Consider the following 21,940-nt stretch of genomic DNA (forward strand, 5'->3'; position numbering starts at 1 on the left):
TTTGTAAGTATTGTTAGCGTTGGTTTAGGAAATTGTTTCAAGTTGGTCTTTTGTGTGAATCTGGGGAAAGGAATATAAAATATCACAAAAATAAACAAAATACCGGTTTAGATATCTGCAAATGACTTTATCATTCAACAGCATCAATTTTTGGCCGTAAGTCAAGTTGGTTTAGTTGGAGGCAACAAATATAGGCAAGATTACTGTCAGTAAAAAGAAGTTTGAACTGTTTATTGATACAAGAGAATGAACTGAAACTTCCAGAAAAGTTTCAGAAGGAACAGGAGTTTTTAAAGAGACAGGGGCCCAATTTCAAGGCATTAAATTACAATGTCAAATATCTCTTAAGTCATATTTGATATATACAGCAGCTCTGGAAAAAATGAAGAGTCCACTGCACTGAGCCTCATTGAAAACCTTGTGGTTATTCCACCAAATGTTGATTTTTGATCTCTTCCTGAGTTAAAACATTAGTATTGTTGTTTCTAAGTTAATATGAACTTATTTTCTTTGCATTATTTGAAGTCTGAAACCGCTGTGTCTTTTTCATCATTTTGACCATTTCTCATTTTCTGCAAATAAATACTAAATTTTTGATTGTAATTTTGGAGACATGTCAGTAGTTCATGGAATCAAACAAGAATGTTCATTTTATTCAAACATATACCTCTAAAAAGTAAAATCAGAGAAACTGATCATTTTAAGTGGTATCTTAATTTTTTCCCTGCGCTGTTTTTATTTTCTTTTTTTAGAGTTCAAATAATGTGAAATTATACTTTAAGCTTTTTTTAATTTGATTTATGTAAAAATTCCAATCTGTATTCTGTAGTTAAAGCAGAGCAGGAATTGTTTTATCTACTTGCTAATAATTTGCATGACTTCGACAGTGTGACTCTATGCTACTTCTATGCATCAGTACAGGGAAAAGTAGTAGAATCATAAATAATCAATGAATCATCAATGTCCACATGAGGAAACTCATGGCCATGATTTGTATTTCTGTCCAGTTCTTCCTGTGACATCACTATCAAATTGATTGGTTGTACCTCAAATATCTTCTCACAGGACATGCAGTGGTGTTGTGACCAATATACAAGACAAATCAAATGCAACTGTGCTATTTCAATTTTAAAAATAATTACTCTAAATGTAAGAAAGTGCTTGGGTATCGTTAGGTTTCGCTATATGTGCGTCTGAAGCTCAAAGTTTATGCTTCCTTAAGGTTGAGGTTGCCTTAATCCTTGTGAGAAATAGAGAAATAGCGTTCACGCAGAAACTTATGATCTAGATGTGCACAAGTGACCAGCATGTGCTACTGTAACCGCAAATGTGAATTAGCCTGTAATGTGGGAGTAGTAGGTGGTTCAGTAGTGCTTTTTACATGGAACTTAGCGACTTCATCATGTTGTCATAGTCTCTCTTGTATTTTCAGTTAGAATTAAAGTTGCAGTATATATCTTTTATACATATTTTTTTTTACATCGTTGTTGAAACTGTCACTATTTTGTTACATATGAGACAGATAAAATGTAATGCATACCATATTGTTCCATGCAGGGCCTTAAGGAACAAAATGAGTTCTCTGTCCTGAGCAGACCCACCAGAAGCCAGAAGCTGCCTGGTGAGACTCATTGGGCCGTTTGGCATCAACCACTATTGAAGTCACAGTGAACTCAGTAGGAACAACTGAAAAGCAGCTCGAGTTTGTAAATTTAGGTTGACATGAAAACGAATATCTGAGAAACCTTTGTGAAGAATGAATGTGTTCCTCGCATTGAAGGTACACTTCATTTGTGTCTTTAGCTACTTATATTTTCAACACAAAGAGCACCCTTAGCTGAGGTCTTTATTGAGGATTTGACACTCGAGCCTCTTTTACTCCCGCTGTATTTGTGTCTTTGGAGCACAACTATGGGAGCTGACTTCAAAGTGGAACTTTACAATTTCAACAAAGTGTCTGTTTATAACCCATACAAAGGTGTGTGAAGAGATTTTAAACAGGATTGCATGGCCTGAAAGGATTCTTTGTACTGTCGGTGTGGAGGAGTACAATAAAGTAGCAGAACTGCCTCTGTCCTACAAGCACATCTGTCCTTAGTGTCATTGTGAACATACAAAGTCAAAATTTACTTTTTGCCATTATATTTTAAGACAGTGCAATAAGTCACTGCAAATTTCCATTAGACCGTTCTCATGGACAGTAGCTAATGACATATGTGGAATAAAATGAACCTCTACAGGCATGAAGCATGAATTCTTGTGATGCCTGAGACAAAAGCAGTCCCGTCAGTAACCCATGACATGCATGCAAAACAAGTGACCAGCATGTGCTACTGTAACAGCTTCCGACAGCCTACATTATTGTGAATGCAAGTAACCTGGTATTGGCGTCAAGTCACAAGAAGAAAGTTACGGTATCATTTGCGTGAAAAAACGCAACTGGAGAAAGGAATTGCTCTTTTTCTACCAAAGTTCATGAGAAGTTCGTGTTGGCTCAAGTGACCTGGAGTCACCATTTAGGATCATATAAACCACTCGTTTGTAACCTCTTTTACCAAGGGCCTTTCTTTGCATTGGCATAAATTTAAATTGCACTGCAGCACTTGAATAAAAACACACACAAAAAAGATAATTTGAACTAGTAAATATATTTTTCATTGGTAAAAAAAAAAAAAATCCTTTATCTTGTTAAACCTTTTTCTTTCATACATCTGTACAGAGACGAGGATTCAAGATTTATTGAGGAGCATACAACCATTAAGACCAGTGTCCTCCAGGGGTATGTTCTTAGCCCGTTTCTCTCCGTGCTTCACCTCACAGCGACTCGTGATACTTCAGGGATTCAGTCATCCCTGAGGAGAATGCAGTAGTATAAAAATGGGAGTGAAAGAATTAACACGTTAGTTGTACTTTGTTTTAGTGACCACTGGAGGGACCATCTGCCTCTACTTGGTAACTTTCCCTCCTACCGTGATGCAACTACAGAACAGAAAATGACAACTAAACCAGACTTCAATAATTTCACAAAACTTAAATCAAAAACACTCAAAAGAATACACAACTAAGGATGCTTCTACCCATATATTAGTTATATATTTTAGTTATATGGGCCTAAACCCTAAAAAGATAAAAGTTTATCTAAGCTTTCACATCCACTTACAATAAATATTTTCATCTCACATGAATTTAGAATATATTTCGATTATCCCCTTTTCATATGAAAATCATAAATAGTTGTATTATACTGCTTTTATAAAAAATATTATGGTTTTGCATTAAAAGTTTTATTCATCTGCAGTCTTAATTATCTAAAGGCTGCAATTCCACACATGCCCACCAGATGGCAGCACAACCAAACTCTTTTTGTCCTGCTGCTAGTCCAAGTAAGGTTCAATCAATTCAGAGTTGGATTGCATTTCAAATAGAGTTTTTCTTAAGTAAAAAATAGAAATATAAGGCCTTTAGATCATTTACACTGACACTCATTTATGTTGAATACAATCACACACGACTCCCTTAATGTAGCATTAAATCTCAGGCATGACAAGTTTTGCTTGGCAAAATCCATCCATCCACCATTGGATGCAAAGTTGAGGAAGCTGGTGGGAAACACTGATGGCCATGGTGAAAATGATGAACTGAAACTAAAACTGGGCATCAGAATGGAGAACAAATCAGATTTAAAAGACTCTGAATACCACTTAAATACGCTGGCTTGAGAATTTTATAAACTGTTTAGAAACTTGAGTTTTTTGTTGTTGTTGTTGCTTTTGTAGACAACTGTGTCACTGGTTTACAGAAAAACATTCAGGAAATAGCAGCTGAGGGAACAGAAGTGCCCTGCAGCTGTTAGAGGTCTGCAGAAAAAATGCAGACTGGATTCAGATGGTACAAAAGCAACAGTACCTTAAATAGCTGCTTATTACAACTAAGGAATGTGGAATATCATTTCTGAACGACCACCATGCAAAACCTTGAAGCAGATGTACAGCAGCAGCAGATCCCACCAGCTGCCATTTCTGTCAGTTAACAACGGGAAACTGAGAGTTGCAATTCTCACACACTCAACAATGTAAGACAAGAATAGATTAGAAAAACATCATCTGGTGTGATGAGTCTTGACATGAGCTGTAACATTTAGCCGGTAGAGTCAGTCAATTTGGCACAACCAAAACAATTTTGTGCATCTGTCCTGGTTGTGTCAATGGTTCAGGCTGTCTGGTGGTTTATTAATGACACGAGTCAGTGTTGTGAATGAATGTGTTTGTGTGGAGATCACATTTTGAGAATTTTGAATAGGGTAACGCTCTTGTTTACATGACAAACTTGACAGGAGCACAGCTCATGTTGCAATACTTTGCTTTGGTGTGAACATTTACGCTGTTTTCACTGGTCAACTCTGGATGTTTTAGGATTTTTCCTCAAAGCAAGCTGGTTGACTGCTGAGCAGAGATGGGGAGTAACTATAGTTGCATGTAGTGAAATGTTCTAAGGCCGAAGAGATGGTCAATTCACATAATTTACATATAAAGAAGATATTAGAAATTGTTTTTCAAATGGACATGTAGACAGAAAAGCATGGGAAAAAGAGAAAAAAAATGAAAGGGAAAAAGATGGGGCAAAAAGTTTAAAGACAAAGAATGAAATCATAGTTGAGGAGAGAAAGAAGTATGAAGTGAATGCAAAATAACACCCTGGTGCAGTGGTTCGTAACCTGTTTCGAGGTACCGAACCCACTGGTTTCATATGCGGATTCACTGAACCCTTCTTTAGTGATGAATAAAATATGATTTCTTTTGTAAATTCAAGACAGAGAATATTAGTTTTTGCCACCACTAGATGATCAATATATCAAAAATTTGATTGTCTTTGCTGGTGCAAAAGAATATTAAGGTTACTGGAGAATAACAAAAAAATGTTTAGAATTTAATTTTAGAATTCTCAGAAAAGCGTCAGAATTTTTCAGCCTTTTTTTCAACAGATGATGATGAATAGCGTCGCAGTAATTTTATTTAGAAGCGCACTTCCAAGCAAGGTCAGCAGATGGCAGTACTTTAGGACTGGTTGCTTATCAACTCCCATGGAAAAAGAATGTTTTTCCAATGGTATCAACCACATCAAAATTGATGTCATAACTCTATGATGCCACAAACTAATCCTTCTCTTGAATGTAGCTCACTGACAGAGTTTTGTCAGACCTGTTCCACAGTTCTATCACAGCAGATCACTCTTCAGAGCATGTTCGAAAGTCATTGAAACAAGCGGGATATTGATTGCAGATGTTGCACGCCTTTCAGAGCAAGAATATCAACATGAAGCAACAACAGATTGCATGTCAACATGAAGCTTTTCCAGCTAAGCTTTCATGGGTCGACATAATGGAACTCAACGTCCAAGTCGACTACCACATATAAATAATTCAATTTATTTATATAGCACCAATTCACAATAAATGTTGTCTAAAGACTTTTTTTTTATTATTCATTTCAATTCAATCATTCAGAAACTTTTTCATCTGCTTTCAGTAATTAATTTAGCAGATAACCAAGATCAATTGTATAAGGAAAAGCAGTAGATTGCACTGACTCATTCTATCATGACTATATGTCATATATTTTGCTCTACCAAAGTTACAGCTGACAAGAACCTTCTTCAACAGCTGGATTACTTCAAGAGACAGGCTGAAAAATGCGCCTCCCATAACAAAGGTCTCATTGAAGTAATGGTTGAAGAATATAGAGTAAGACTGAAATAAGAGGAGCAGCTCAAACGACACTCTGAGCAAGCTACCAAATTCATAGAACCGGAGGATACAGTGAAATCTCTTCAGGGTCAGGTTGCAGACCTGAAGAGGAAGTTAAAACTTGCTCTGGAAAATAACCATCCTGACGTCTCCACCCAACCAGAGGCCCCCCTGCAAACACAAGGCTCCCAACATACAGAGGAACGACAGACCTTGAATCTACCAAGGGTCTCCATCCATAGTCTGTCTTGGCCTTTGCAGCGACCCACGTCCAGGTTGCAAAGAGAGGAGTCCACGCAAAGCCAGACCTCCACACAAACATGGAGGTCCGAGGACAGACAGACACCCATGCAACCAACCTCCACTGGTTGCAGGGAGGGCCTTCATGTTGGCATTGGCAGGAAGGGCAAGCTATGCCCAGCTCGCCCTTTACACCGACCAACACCCGGCTGGAACTGACCTTGGTCAGGTTACCAGGTTTGGCTAAAACTCTGCATTAATGAATTGATTAATTGGTCTCTAAATTGTCTTGAGGTGTGAATGTGTGTGTGTAAAGATAAGTGTGTTAGATGATGGATGGATGAATATTTGTTAAAAGTGTCTGACAGTAGAAAATGAAACAGAGAATCTGTGAAAATGCATCTGGCTCTGCTACAGTTCCAAAAAGTGAAGCTAATGTTTCTAATGTCGTGCAACACATTAGACTAGTAGTCTAATGTGTTGAATGTGCTCAGACACATTCAATGCAGATCCTCTGCGGCAGAGGATCTGCTGAACCCTGAGATTGACTCATCGAAACCGTAGGGTTCAAACAAACCCAGGTTAAGAATCACTGACCTAGTTATCTGCTTCCACACCTGCAGAAAGAGTAGAAAAAAATATCAAAGAAACAAGAAGCCACAGTGACAAACAACATTTACATATATTATCACAACAACAATAACATCGCTGAAAATTATATGCTTTTAACTGTAAGAGAAGCCCAACATGGAGTTTACCCTACCCTCCTGAATCCAAACACCTGGTGCTCCATACTTTAATAAAAATTATACAAATGTGTAATCATCACAATATTTACCAATATTATCAACATTGAAAGATTTTCTAATGTCGTGCAGCCCTAATCTGGTGGGACTCACCCACATAAGATGCATTTGTTTTTGTCTGAGAGAATACATTTAGGGTTGTCCCAATTTATGCCTGATCACAAATCTGGATTTTCTTTGTTACATTTTACAGAAAATGTTAATAGATATGGTCTTCAATTTTAATTTTTCATTCATTTTACTTGAACTTTTTAGCACTTTCATTTTCCTAACTGAATTCAATTCAGTTTATTTATATAGCGCCAATTCACAATAAATGAAAAATTATTCATTTCAATTCAATCACTCAGAAACTTTGTAATCTGCTTTGAGTAATTAATTTAACTGATAACCAAGATCAATTGTATAAGGAAAAGCAGTAGATTGCACTGAGTAATTCTATCATGACTATATGTCATATATTTTGAATTTAAAATTCACTTAATTAGCTTCACTTTTTGAATTTCATTCTTGAAATAAACCGTAACTTTTAATGATTTTCTAATCTTTTGTCATTACCCTGTAAACAGCTGTTTTCTCTCATCTCTAAAGAGCAGCTTACATTTCCAAGCTTTTGCAGAAAACCCTGCCTGGGTAGCACATGTTTGGAAACCAGTCGCGTTCATATTCATGACAGATGTTGCCAGCATGTAGAGTAAACGAGGTCATTGCGATTACTGTGATCAGTTGCCATTCTGCAAGGTTTCTATTTCCTCCGTAACAGGATGTTCGAAACACAAACACACAAACTCGATAATGACACAAACAAACACATGGATCCAGGAGAAGCAATCAGTTTACCTCCTACGCTGAGACATGCGTGTACTTCCCGACCCCAGCTTTGACCTCTTTGCAGTCAGTATGTGTCAGTGGATAACTGAGCCACTTGTCAGCACGGATGACCTCTGGAATTGATTACTTTGACTGACCCAAATGTGTCCATTTAGCAATGGTTAATTCATGCAGAAAGCCCTGATGAACAGAGCAAAGGTAAATGGTAAAGCAGTGCATCTGCTGCCAACATTTAAAGAGCACAATGAATATATAAAAATTAAACATAAAGAATAAAATGCAGTATATTTGTCCCCTCATTTGTATTGTCAATCATCAGAATTTTACAAAACTGATAAAATGTTCTGCTTACAAGAAAAAAAGCTCTGAGTGGAAAACTAAAACTTTTAAAATGATATTTGCAGTTTCCTCCGGCTGCTGACCTGCTTCACAAGACAACTGGACTTGACTTTGAAAAAAAAACCTTAATCTGAAACCTTAATATTTGGATTTTTTACCTGGATTTTCTGACAGAACAATGAAAAGAACTGGAAGACTGAAGTGAATATTTAAGCAGGCCCTGCTGTTACCATGACACCCCTAAATAAAAGCTAAAAACGAATTGCCTTCAGAAATCACCTATTAAGGAAATGGAGTCCGCTTGTGTGTAATTTAATGTCGCCATAATCTATCTGTCATAAAAAACATAAAACATGGTTTTAATGTGATAGTTTAGAAATATGTCTTACAGTAATTCATACTTTTGCAAAACACTGCAGCTGCAACAGGAGTGCCCTCATTTTTCTATTTGTGAATGAACATGCATATGACAGCATCTCGCCCCTCCCTCCGTGGCTCAACAGTCTCCCTTCCCCCACTTTCATACAGTAGCTGCTTTTTTTTTTTTTTTGTGAATGAGCGTCGACAGTGTCATCATCAACCGCTGCTGTTGCCGTGCTGCAAGGCAAACAGAAATCATCCGGTCCCCTGCAAACATGTATGCGCATGCACAAACACACACACACACACGGAGCTACATCCGCTCATTTTAGGATTACAGGATTTAATCTTCACTGCCAAACAACCGCCGGATGCTGCTGCAATCCGGAACCCATGGGTTAGGGCAATGAAGATGACAACAGGAGTGAAAGAAGCTGGAGCTTATTAGGAGGGAAGAAATGCATGCACCCACACAGAGAGCCTGCAGACTGTTTCATATTCATGGTGATAGAGCAGTGTGGAATGCAGGGAGGTAGAGACAGGATTAAGAATGGCTGATTATTCATTCATAATTCTGTCCTCATTCAGATCGCCTGGCAGCCCAGTGAACAGTGTTATCACCCTCTTATGTAAGAGAGAGGGGGGGTTAGGGGTGGAGGCGTGTGGGGTCTCCAGCAGCAGGAGGATTGGATGGATGTGTGTGAGGGGGTGAGGGGAAGGGGCAGGAGGCTGCAGGGTCAGATGGAGCAGGGTTGGACTTTTTTTATTGAAATCACAATATTCTGAAACAGTGGTATTTTTAAGGAGGCAGTGTTTTCCCAGCTACATAGTAATGCCATTTTATTGCACTACTGTGCTATAAAATAGTCTTTTTATTGTTGAAATTGGGCCTCTGTCTCTTTAAGAAACTCCAGCTTTCTTTCTGAAACTCCGGCTTCAGGAAGTCATCGTGTTTCTCCTCTATTAACCCTTTAAAGTTTCTACCAGCGTTACACTGAGAAATTGCTCCTATAATGAGCTTAACTGATGCGCGGTACCACCAAGTGTTTGCTAATTTCTGCTGGCTAGTCTGAAGTCTGTAAAGCAGAGACTTGGAAGCCGCCGATCCTTTCTATGAATCCCATTGAGTTGCCCACAAAATTTGAAGTTAAGGACTTGTCAAGGCCAAAGCAAACTTCAATCATCTTAGTCTTAAAAAATGGAGTTTTTCAAACTTTGTTTGACATCTTTTTCTTATGTGTTTCATGTTTGTATTTTGGGGTTATTATCTGGCATTTACTCTAGTCAAAGATGCTTCACATGTTCTGTTCTTTATTCAAAGGAAAAGCCTTGGTGGGGCTCCAAACTTCATTTCCTGTGTAAATAATCATTAGTTTCTGTGTGGATATACATGTGTTTGAGGAATGGTATTATTTTAAAAAAAGCATTTGAGTAAATGTCTATGATCCTTTTAGAGATGGGTGTTGTTTTAAGAAGAGTATGCCCTTTTTTTGATAGTAGTTAGCTTTAGCCTCTGGTGCTAGCTAAGCATGATGTACGCTAAGTGAAAATTCTGGCAGAGCTTTTTGCCTCAGTCAGCATGTCAGCTCATGTTAGCCAAAAGGAAACAGCGGTACTTCATTCTACATCCTTAACCTTCTTTACAGTACTTTTGAAGACTGAAGGAAGCCTAAGAGGTCAATGTCTTAATTGCAAGCCTCTACAAAAGGTCAAGTAAACATTAATGCCATGGTTTAAAAAGGCTCAATTATTCTTTATAGATCTTTAAAGAGCTGAGATGCAAGCAAGTTTGACAGGATCTGTTTTGTGACCTTTATAATGGCCTCCATAAACTACTGTTCCTGTTTAAGACTTGTGTTACCAAAACTCATCTGTACTTGGACTTACTTCTTTGCTGCTTTGTCTTAAGACATGCTTTTGACTTGGAAATATTTCTAACCTTACCGAATTCTGAATTTCCCTGCATGTCTAAAGAGGGTCGTTCTGACTGTCTCACAGCTTGTACCTCGACTGAAAGGAGTTCATATTGAGGAATTTTAGGGGAAAACTGAAAGAGTGTGAAGCAAGAGATGAATCACGTCACAGTGACTAACCCCTTGCATAAGAAAGTCTGAGAATCGTGAATCGTCAGCAAGCGCCTACGAAAATAATGTTTTGTAAGCCACCCACGGTGCCTTCCTCGAAATCCGTATCCTGCAGACACACTGATGCAGTTTGGGATCCTGCACTCAGGCATGGGAAGAATTCAGCACATGCTAGTTTGGTGAAGCTTCAAAATGTAAGTTGGCAAACTATGGGCGGGCAGAACAAAACTCAGTAACACTTTATTTGACAGGGTGTGCATAAGATAGACATGACATAACACCTGTTATGAAGATGGAGTCTTTGTGACTGTCTATGACTGTTGTCATGAAGTGTCATCCAGGAAAAAATGGCACTTTTAATGCAAAGTTGCTCTAAATTTTGCCCTGAAAGTCCATTAAAAGTGCAATTTTGCATTCATTTGTATATAATGACAGTTTAATGGAAAGTAAGTGGGGGAATACTTGTTGCTTTTAAGGGCCAGGTGTATTTTGATGATTCCAAAAAAAGGCAGCATTAAAAAATAGCTTAGACTCAACCACAAACTTCAGCTATCAGCCAAAAAATTCTGACATTTAAAAATAAGTTTCAAACAAAAAATTCTGATTTCAATTTTAAAAAATCTTTTAAAAGCAATTTTTTAGTTTGTTTTTAAAAAATAATTCTTACAATTTGATTTTTTTTTTTTTTGAAAATCCAAAAGTTTTGATGACAGCTCTATTGTTTGGTGTGACGTGATTTTTTTTTCTGTTGTTTGAATAATTGTGAAACAAATTGAACTCCATAATTTTCCAGAAGAATAGTCGAGACAATGATTTGGAAATTTGCTAGTTTCTAGCAATGGAAACAGGATATTAAAAAGATTAAAACGAGAATTAACAGAACTTCAAAACGGTCCAATAAGCCTTTAAGAAAACCAAAGTGCAGCAAAACAACACTGTTTGTTTTGCTGCAAACAGTGTTGAAAAATACAACAAATAAAAGGGTCGAAGGATGTACAATATGTACCACACAAAACAATTTGCTGCCTCACAAATTTCTTTTGTTTTTCCTTCTGTTTGTCTCACATAAACGTTTCAAATCATCAAGCAAAGAACCAGAGGAAAAACAAACCAACAAACAAAATTTTAAAAGATGGCTTGAATCGTAAAACGATTATGTGTAATTCCTAAAACTCTTTCCTTGAGTTGGATCTGTTGCTTTCTGCTATTTTAAATCATTGGCCTACTTGCGACGGAGGCATCCCTGTCTGTCTCCCTCCTAAACACACATATCCCTTTTGCGTCACACAGCAGAGCGAGCCAAACTTGGGTTGGATTTTGTAGTTCCGGCTAACCAAAATAAATTGCCTTTGGGAGAGGATGAATCAGAGCACCCCACCATCAGCAGCTAGCTCTGCCCCTTCCTCTTCTCCTCCATGTCATACATCGCTTTATTACGCCCGTCTCCTCTTTTACATTCCACCCACATTTATAATTCATTTATATATCTCCTCTCTTTGTCATCAGGCAGAAAGTTAGATCGCTAATTAAAAGATGATCATGATTCTATTTTTAATTGTTTTTGCCTTTGCATTTAAAAGAAAATGAAGAAAATAAATTTGTTGCATTTTAGTGTGTTTAGTTTCAAAAATAGAAATTCTGTGCCACTCAAAGAATAAAAAAATAAATACTTTTAGACTCTATGATGTGACGTACAGGAACTTCCAGAGACAGCCACACAAAGAAACACCGAACTCATGATTTATGAGATAAGAATGGATCACTCGCTGTCATAACTTCTTATGCAAGTCAATCAAAAACATAAAAAAATGTCTAATCCCTGCCAAATCAATTGGGTTCGACTGCATAAATGCTAATGATGTAACATGGATGTCTGTGCAAATTCAGTGAAAGAACATGAGCCATAGGAGCAGCAGAGTGTCATAATAAAAAATAAAAACACTTTTGATTTGTCACAATGAAAATAAGCTCAATTAAGTTTATTGAGTTAGCACCAGTTCACAACAAATGTAAACTATAAGCAGAAATATATTAATATAAGTTCCACATCCAATCATAAATGATTCAAATTCAAATCCAGAATGAAAAGTCCTGCTGAAAGATCCCAGACCAGGATCTGAACCCAACACCTTCTTGTTGCAAGGCAACAGTGCCTGTCGTTTGCCATCCATGTTTGACTGCAAAATAAAAAAACGAAACACTGAGAATCTTGAAAACTGAGACTAAAAATAGAATCACACTTCAGCATCATCTCACACTTTTCTGTGAGAAAACAGAAAGGCTGTGAAAGCAGAAAGGAAAAAAGGGGGAAAAAAATTCAATGCTTTCCTGCACAAAAGAAATCAGCAATTTGAACTGTTTCAGTCTTCTCCATTACTCTCCAAACCTTCAATAAACTTTGTATTTATTTAATGCATTTATTTAATCTAGTCTGAGCTAATTTATACTCGACTGAGAGTGTGCTGATGCCTTGCAACAAGAAGGTCCTGGGTTCAAATCCATGGAGTTCGTGGAGTTTACATGTTCTCCTGGTTTTCTCCAGGTACTCAGGCTTCCTCCTCCTTCAGTTCAAAAACATGACATTTGGGTTAATTGGTTGTTCTAAATGTTCCATGTCAGCTTGTGTGGACAATGCTGTGTGTCTCTCTGAAGTCTTGACAAAAAGTCCTGAGTGTACCAAACCTCTCAGCCAATGACTGCTGGAGACAGGCACCAGCAGCAAACCCCCGTGAGCTCGGCTTGTACTCATGTCTATTTTTTTTTTGTCTGGAAAAGAAGAGGGAGGTTTTTTTAGGCACCTGTGAGTTTTTTTGAACAGAAGATAGACAGGAAATATGGTTGAGAGAGCGGGGGGAAGACATGCAGCAAATGATCCAAGATTGGGAATTGAAGTCAAGATAACTGTGTCGAGGCCCCTGCACATGGTACATGTGCCCTACCATCTGAGCCACCGAGTGCATCATAAAAAGTAAATTAGTGATTTCACTCAGTGAAATCAAGATTTGGGCTTTGACTTGGCCCCAAGGCTTCCCACTTCTTATTTCCCAGTCAGCACTTGGTGGATTAACTTGTCTTTTGGTTGACCTAGGGACTCTGAGTTGCAGGCAGATGTAAGCAATGCAAAGCAATGTGACCAAATTTCTTCTTCTATGGTGTCTACAGGTTACCTTAAGATTTTTTTCTACTTTAGGATCCTTTGTAATGGACTTTTTGTAGCATGCTACCAGCAATGCTCAGGGTGTTTTCACAAGTGAGAGTCTGGTAACACGCTTCAATTGGGAGCCAAAATTGCAACATTCGTAACATTTCTAGCTGGTACAGTTCACTTTCACACTGCACTGTCAAACAACAAAAGCTAATTGAAAACCACCGAAGAAGACATGAGAGTTATGTGAGATTTTAGTAGTTGTAGGATTTCTCTTTTGTTTTGGTAAAAGACCACAAGTCATTTCTCCTGCTAATCAGAATGTCCTGCACCATACTCCTCTACCTGCATCTGGAGTGGTTTCCAGCCTGGATTTGTAAGTAGACCTCAACACAGTTACCCTGACTTCACTTTGGTTTGATTATGCATTCATACCTCCCCAAACGAACTGGACTTTCTAGGCAAACGAAGAAGAGTTCAACTAAAGCTGACCAAACAGGGCTGGTGTGAATGCACCCTTAGTTTTCCAAGGCAAAATTCACCAACCAAAAATGTTAAATCCCTCATTTTTCCACTACACTCCTGCAGTATCAATGTCAGCATTAAAATGCGATCAAACTTTCTGCAATATCATAATTCAGTTTAGAAGCAGAAACTGAAATGAAGAAAAAATATTAGTAATATGACTGAGATATTTCTACTAATCCTTTTAAGGAGTTCGATACCCTGCAGCAGAAAACATTATGCCATGTACCCACTAAACTGTCAAGAATGAAATATATGAGCCAAGCCTTACATAACAAGTTCTTTTCGGAGCTGCATTTTACTGACAAATGCGCCAACATTCTGCTCGACAGCCTCATGACAAATACAAACATCTAAAATGAGAGAAGAGCCGGCACACATACAATGAAGCATCTGAAATATTGATGAGGACATCAGCATGTTGATATTTATCAGAAAAGTAAGGCTCAGCATGAACATGAAGCCAAGACAAACTCATCCATTATTCCACTTTTTTTTTTTTTTTGTTCATTCTTAAATCTTACATAAACATGAAGTCATAAAATCAGATTTGGAGCGATTACACAGACATCCATCCTGAGTTCACAGCTTGTGGCAAACAGCAGACAAAACATGAATTCTTAATGTCTTCTGAGGATAAATGATGCTTCGTGTTGACTGCCACACATAATGGAGAACATTTCTTCAACAGTCAAAGTATAAAGCATAAAGCATAGAGCTTAGGTCTAAAGTCAAGATTACCACTGGTTATAACCCAGCTGCCTTTTGTCTTACACAGAAAGAATCTGTGAGATAAATAGGAACTAACTCTGATCAAGTGACCAACAGCAGAACAGAAACATCTGTTCACCACTGTGTTCTCTTTACCACTGAAACTGACTTTGCAGCAGGTGCTAATAAAGCTGCCTCAATGCCTCTCAGGATTGGAGCACCAATTTGTGAAAGCAGTTTAGCAACTTCTACAATATTAATGCAATTAGTTTTTGTGCTCAAACTGGAAGTTTTCTCTTAGAAGGATTTCAGAAACCTACTGCAAGCTAACATAATCCAATCACAATTTCAGACATAGTGCTCTGCATGACTTAAATTATATCATCCAACCTATACATCATTTATCCACCTCTCTGGCACTGAAGTTATCATTCTGCTGAGACAGCTGCTTGTCAACTAAAACAATGCCTTTGCATTTTTAATGACCCTGTGCTGAGGTAACATGCCTTCTAAATGCTAAAGTCGCTGTGGGAGGTACAGAGACAGAAAATCCTCCAACTATCTGGATACCCTTGAAGTCACCAGTAAGACCGTGAAATTAGGACGCTTCCGTTTTCATGCAGTCTGACTAATCCAAGGTAAGACTTTGTAATATGTGTCTGAGTCAAAGCTTGATGTGCTTCCTGTATTCATCATTTGGCAACAATAAGTAGTTTTAACCTTCTGTTGCTGTTTTATGTTGAAAAATCTGGGTAAACTGTAATTATCTAAAAGTATCTTATACATTAACACATCAATGAAGACTTCAGGAAGGCCAATGGGAGACTCGTGCCATTCATGTCAGAAAATTCTGTTACATCCTAGATTTACATAAATGTTGTAAGAGACTCACCTGCCTGTTTATTGTTTAACCTCCTTAGACTAATGATGTTCCTCGTTTTCACACAACCTCATCAACACTTATTTCCAGTTGAAATAACTGTTGAGTCAGCATGAAGCAAGGGTACATCACTGTCATATGAAAAAGCCACGTTCTTTAACTTGTTAACTTTGCGTCTTTGAGCTGCAGTAAATAAAGGGCTAGAACCAGGGCCGGCCCATTCTGTGCCTCTCTGGCCGTGTTCGTCTTCTCAGACAAGTGATGAAAGTTGTTTTTTGTGTGCGTGTGTCTGTTTTTTTAGTTTGTTTAGTAACAAAAACACACAATGTCATCATGACATTATAATATATTATTGTTTGTACAATAATATATTTGATAATGTATGTATTATGGGCAATTTTATGGACAAAAAGAAAAGAAAAAGAATGACCTAATCGTCTAGCTGTTGATTTCTCGTTGTCAGCAGACCCCAAGACCAAATTTCACTTAGGGCCCCATGGAGGCTTGGGTTGGCTCTGACTAGAACATTGTAAGTCCAAACATCACTCAGCAACTAAAATGCAAAAGTTATATTTTACCATTACTTCAGTTCTTTGCTGCAATGTTAGCATCTTTAATAGCAGCTAAATACTGTAGCATGTATCAGAGGCCATTTTGATGTTTTTTAAGTCATATTTACTCCATCAGTGTTTGTTTATATGTAAGATGTAATCATGGGTAATGATATCAATAAAGTGGGGAGATCAGTTATTACTGCAATGCTCGCTGCAGCAGGAGATGCAGTTGCTTCCCAGTTTCTTAGGTGAACATTTTCATTTGGTACCATTAATAAGAATTTATTTTAATATTGATGTTTTTCTCACCTTTATCTCAGTGAAGTTTATGGCTACGCTCAAGTGCCTTCCTTCAGAGTGCATGTTAAATACGAGGTAAATATTGTCTATACTATTTATTCTTGATTGCAATCAAGGCTGCATTACAAGCATCTAAATCTGATGTTATAAAGTTTTATGGGCACAAGTTCAGAATTTATTCACTTTGACTTCAGCAGCCACAAGGCACTTTGTCTTGTTTCTGGTGAAAGAAGGTTTTGGTTTTAGACAGAGAAAACATCTAGAAAAAAAAAAAAGAAAAACAGGACAGTGACTCCTAAAAGACCACAGTTGTAAAGTTCTGGACTGTAACTTTTCTCCACTGATTCACCATCACTGAGTAACACTTCAATTTCAGCATCAAAGTCTCAGTTTTCACAACTTCGCAGTGTAATGAGAATAATTCAGAGCACCTTGGAAAGGAAGTGACTCATCTGACAAGTTTACAGCAGTGAGCAGTGATTCAGTCTTTTAATTGTTATAAAAAAAAGAATCTTTTTCAAATCTTAAATGATTCATTGTTTCCAAAGATGCTGTGAGGCTCCATTTACATGGTCTATAATTAGATGAATGCAGAACACTTTTGGAATTGAATCAGTGGATTATTTTTGAAGCTTTCACACGACCTGCTGAATATCTCCGCTTCTGCTCTGCATTTTAGGTGTTTAAAGTTTCAAAGTTGAAACGACACAGATTGGTCAATTGAGACTTCTTGAAAAGTCAGCACTTCTAGGCTTCAATGCATATACTGTTAGGAGTTATTCAGCTACTCCTATACTGATAAGAAGTATCTTTTGATATCTTTTAGGTCACCTGCTAAGATGTCTAGATATATGAATTAATTTCCCACCAGGTGTACTGTGAACCTTCCCCCATGAATTACTTTACCTTGACTTTACCTTTAAGGCAACACTCCAGGGATGTTTTTTATTGGGGAATGTAGCGTGATTTAAAGATCAAAAATGTTGATTTTTTTACATAATGCTGTTTCCTTTAACAAAACACTGTACTTGTAAAACCAACGCTCAGAGATAGAAATCCCAATTTTTCGAAACTTTAGAGACTCTGAAAATTTGTTTTTGCATTGTTTTCATAATCATCTCCTTTTTTCCCTCATGATTACATTTTTTAAACTTTCCAAATTAAGTTTCTTTGAAAAACAAAAAGCACCAAAAAAAAAAAAATAAATAAAATATAACTAAACAGAAACAAATTGTATGTCACTAGGGGCAAAATCACTGCATAAATGGACTTAAAAGTAGAATTTTCTTGATTGTAGCAGAGCGTTGCCAAATCTTAGAACTCGGCGCGTTTCACAGCATCAATATTTGAGTCTTCTCTGAGCCAGGCTTCCGCTGAGCCGTGACACCATGTTGAGTCATCCGTTTGACTTTAACGGTCTTAGATCATTTCACAAGGGCTGTGAAGGAGGGTAAAAGAGGACAGCACAGAAAATACTGTCATCCTTACCTCACTCTGTTCGTGGCTTTAAACCCATTTGTCTTGGTGAGGGGAGGTGGGGAGGGTCAACACAGGAATGAGGTCCAGCTGTCTTTTTGAGGATGTGTTCCTAAATCAGCTACTGTGACGTTCCTATTTAAAGGCCACAGGAAGCCGGCGTTTAACATTACAGCCACGAAGCATAGTGGCTGTGAGGAATTATGCCATAGACGTTGGAAGCGATCAATTTTATGACTGTTTGCAATGGAAATATGGCGTCACCATGCCTGTATTAATAAATTGGTCATATTTGTATTTCAAACGCGCTTAAATTCACGTTAAATGGATTGAAGCGCATTTAATGTGCGCTTAAATACCTATTTGTTTTTAAATATGCATCGCAATAAAAGTCATAACCGATAGGCCCTACGCATTATGACTTTGGTGTGTGGTCCCTGGCCTGTGTTTCAAGAGTTTAAAGGTCACAGAGATTCTCCCTGAGGGATGAGTCTGTAATCTGCCTCTTATCATGTGTGTGAGATGAGACTCTGTCGCCCCTGTCAGCAGCGACCTCTTGAACTTCCAGCTAGGATGAGGTCAGACCCCTTAGTGTTTACCAAGCAGGATACTGATGAATTTTTTGCCACTTAAAAGGACTGTTGGGAATTCCACAAGTGGCCTATTTTTAAAGAGTCTTAAAGGGCCAGCAGGCTTGTGGCCCCCAGGCTGTAAGGTTAAGTAAATAACTCTTTAGGGCGGCCCATGAGTGACGAGAATGTGAGCTTTGCAGGGACTTTGTGTTGCGCCGTCCAGCTAACAGCAGTCAGCAGTGAGGTTTATATATTATCACCTTCCTAAGGTGTGATTTTTTTTTTTTTTTTTTTTTGCCAAAAGTGTTTTTGTCAAAAAACAAACCAACCAAAATAACATCACAACTAAATTATCCTTTTGTCAAAAGATAATTTAGCCAAAATAAATCACTTTTCTCAAAAAATTACTCAGTCCATTATTTTAGGAAGTCGCTTAAATTGATGCTACAAAAGAATATACTTGCTTGGTCTTGCTACCTTGTGTTGTCTCTTTAGTGAACATAAAATTTATTTATTTATTGGGTCTTAAACCTTTCGTAGTGTTTTTGAATTTTTAGTAAATGCTAAAACATTACAACACCTGGATGAAATGTCTTCATTCATGTGTTTTGAATGAAGTGTTTACTTTACTCTTAGCAATGAGCCATAATCATAGGACAGACATTTTTCATACAAAGAATCTTTACAGCAATAACATATATATTCGCAGTTGCTGAAATTTGTTGAATCTGTACCACGGGTAAATATGTTAATGGCTGTGTTCAAATTGAAAAGTTTGAGCTGCACAGAAAAGGAATGTCTCTAATAAGTGGTAAAATCCATATTAATACAGTAAATTTCTGGCAAAGCGGAGCTGCTGGTATTTCACCATGAACTCGAGACAGGTTTTTTTTTACAGTGTTGGATGATGTGGTTTTTGAGCCGTATCGAGATACATGAATTTTGCAAAACTGCAACAAAAACATGTTTTTCACATAAACAAATCAAGTGATCAACAGCTGGTTGTTACTACTGATGAATACGACGACATGACTTGGTAGGACAATGACGGTTTGGTTTTTTTTGTTTTTCTTTATTAGTATCTATTTTAGCTGCTGCATATATTTTACATAGATTCCACTTTTTTCCAATTAGATCTTATAATAAGTCAGAGAGGAAGACAAAAGAGAACATGAAATATTTTAAAAGGAAATCTGTAGATAAACAAAAAAAAGAGAAAACAGAAGAGGAGAAAATAAATTATTCTTTGGACAAAAGTGAGGAAAATGGAAAAAATAAATAATGAAATCATACAAGGCAAATGATAAAAAATATAGAATATGAAATAAATGACAAAAAATGAAATAAAACAGTAAAATTGAAAGTAAAAAGTATAATTAAAAATAGTGATAATCTTAAATGCCAATCAAATATTTACATTTCACAAAATTAGAAAATGTGCTTATTTTCTGGATGCAATATTTGGCACATTATTTACTTTACCAAGCCATGTTCTTGTTTCCATAATTATTACCAATTACCATATCTCACATACGATGTGAAATATATTTAGCTTCAATTTACTAAAAGAGCCTTTGAATTGTTGCGTTTGTTTATTAGTCATGTGAGCATCTGTGATTATTTTTTAGAGCACAAAGTCTGAGCCTACGGCGAAAATAATCACACCATAACCTCACTGAAAAACACAGATCAGTCTATTGAACTCATGCCGGTGGGATGGTTACTATTTACGGTCAATCATATACAAAATTAAACAAAAGGTCAGCATATAAAGCGTTGACCTTTTGTCAGAAATGTTGTCGAAGAAAATTGTAAAGAAATATTTTACCAAAAATTATAAAATATTATAACAAAATAATATGTTCAAATACAATATATGTCATAACAAACATTTTCTACTTTTACCATTAAAATAATAATGTTGGCCTTTTTATACAAAGACTTGACATGTTTTAAATTATTATAGAAAACCCTTTCTGTAAATAGAGAAGTTTACGGGTTCACAAGAGTCTCCTTCAGTGAACCCCAACTGCTGCTTCCACACTGCTGCTTTACAGCATTGCAAAGCTTTGGGTTCAGCAAGCTGGTCGGAGTTGATGAGGAGATGGATGGAGCTAAATACAGCACATTGGTGGAAGATAACCTGGGAGAAGTTGCAGTGTCTTGTACCACACTGTCATCACATAGTGATAGTTTCAACAAATATGTCCTAAAATATGTACATTTTTACCAAAGTTAAATAATGTTTCTTTTAAGCATAAAACTGGGAACAATTTCACTCTTTAGATGTGCAAAACGAGGAGAAGCATGCAAAATTTGCAGTAGTAGAAGTTGATTTTGGTATAGATGCATGCCACACTTTTCGGATTCTTTTGAAAAACATTGGTAGAATTTAAAAAATTACAAATTACTGATCAATTACATTAAATTACAATAAAATATGTTGACATTTGCAAAGCACTTTGATCTTAATAAGCGAGTGAACGGTTAAGAATTTTCTAGACTCTGTGAAGTTGGTTCCCTCGGTTTCCAGATCACAAATCACAAATTTGAAGACGTCTATTGTTTCCTCCATTGGTGTCACGTCACCCCCCGCCTCAGTGTGGCCCAGCGGCCCATGCAAACCCGACCCGCACAGTCCGGCGCGGCGGATGTAGCAGCTCCTTTTAGCAAGGTCTTGGCATTCTCTGGTTACTGAGAGTGCGAGCAGACAGGTCCCTGTGTGTATCCCTTACACTTGCTCAGGCAGGCAGGAAGTTCCTGTTGACATGAATGAACTGGCCTTTCAATAATGCAGGAGGAGCTCAGGGGAGAAGGGCTGCCTCTCTCTGAGGCCCATTACCTCAGAAGCTTGGCTAGAGTGTGTGTGCGCGTGTGTGTGTGCCTGTTTGTGCGTGCATGCGTATGCATGTGCGTGTCAGGAAAGAAGAAAAAGGAGGAGGAATAAGCTAAATGACCTTTAGTGTCATGTGGATGCATCCTCACATGGAGAACATTAGAAACAATCTACAGCCTCAGAGACATTAGTTTGTTTCTGTTTACGCTTAAATCAAAAAGTCTTTATTTGGCATGTTTTCAATTTCATATGCATTCAACTGGAAAATTTTAATATTTAATTTTACTGAAATTTTCCTAATTTTATCTATTTGGAAATAAATCATTTGCATACACATTTTCCATTATGGTTCCTGGTAAGTTGGTCCTTTTGAGATTCCATACTTTAGTATTTTTGTTCAATTTTCATCCCAAAGTTTTCCATCTAACAGAAGACATTTCAGTTCATACCCACCAACAATTTATAATTTTTTTTTAATATATTTTCTGCTCACTCTGCTGTAAGGAAATTTGAACCCAACAGATAATATCTACCAAGA

This window comes from Poeciliopsis prolifica, unplaced genomic scaffold (genome assembly GCF_027474105.1).
Source record: "Poeciliopsis prolifica strain line A6 unplaced genomic scaffold, Auburn_PproV2 SCAFFOLD001, whole genome shotgun sequence".
NCBI lineage: Eukaryota > Metazoa > Chordata > Actinopteri > Cyprinodontiformes > Poeciliidae > Poeciliopsis > Poeciliopsis prolifica.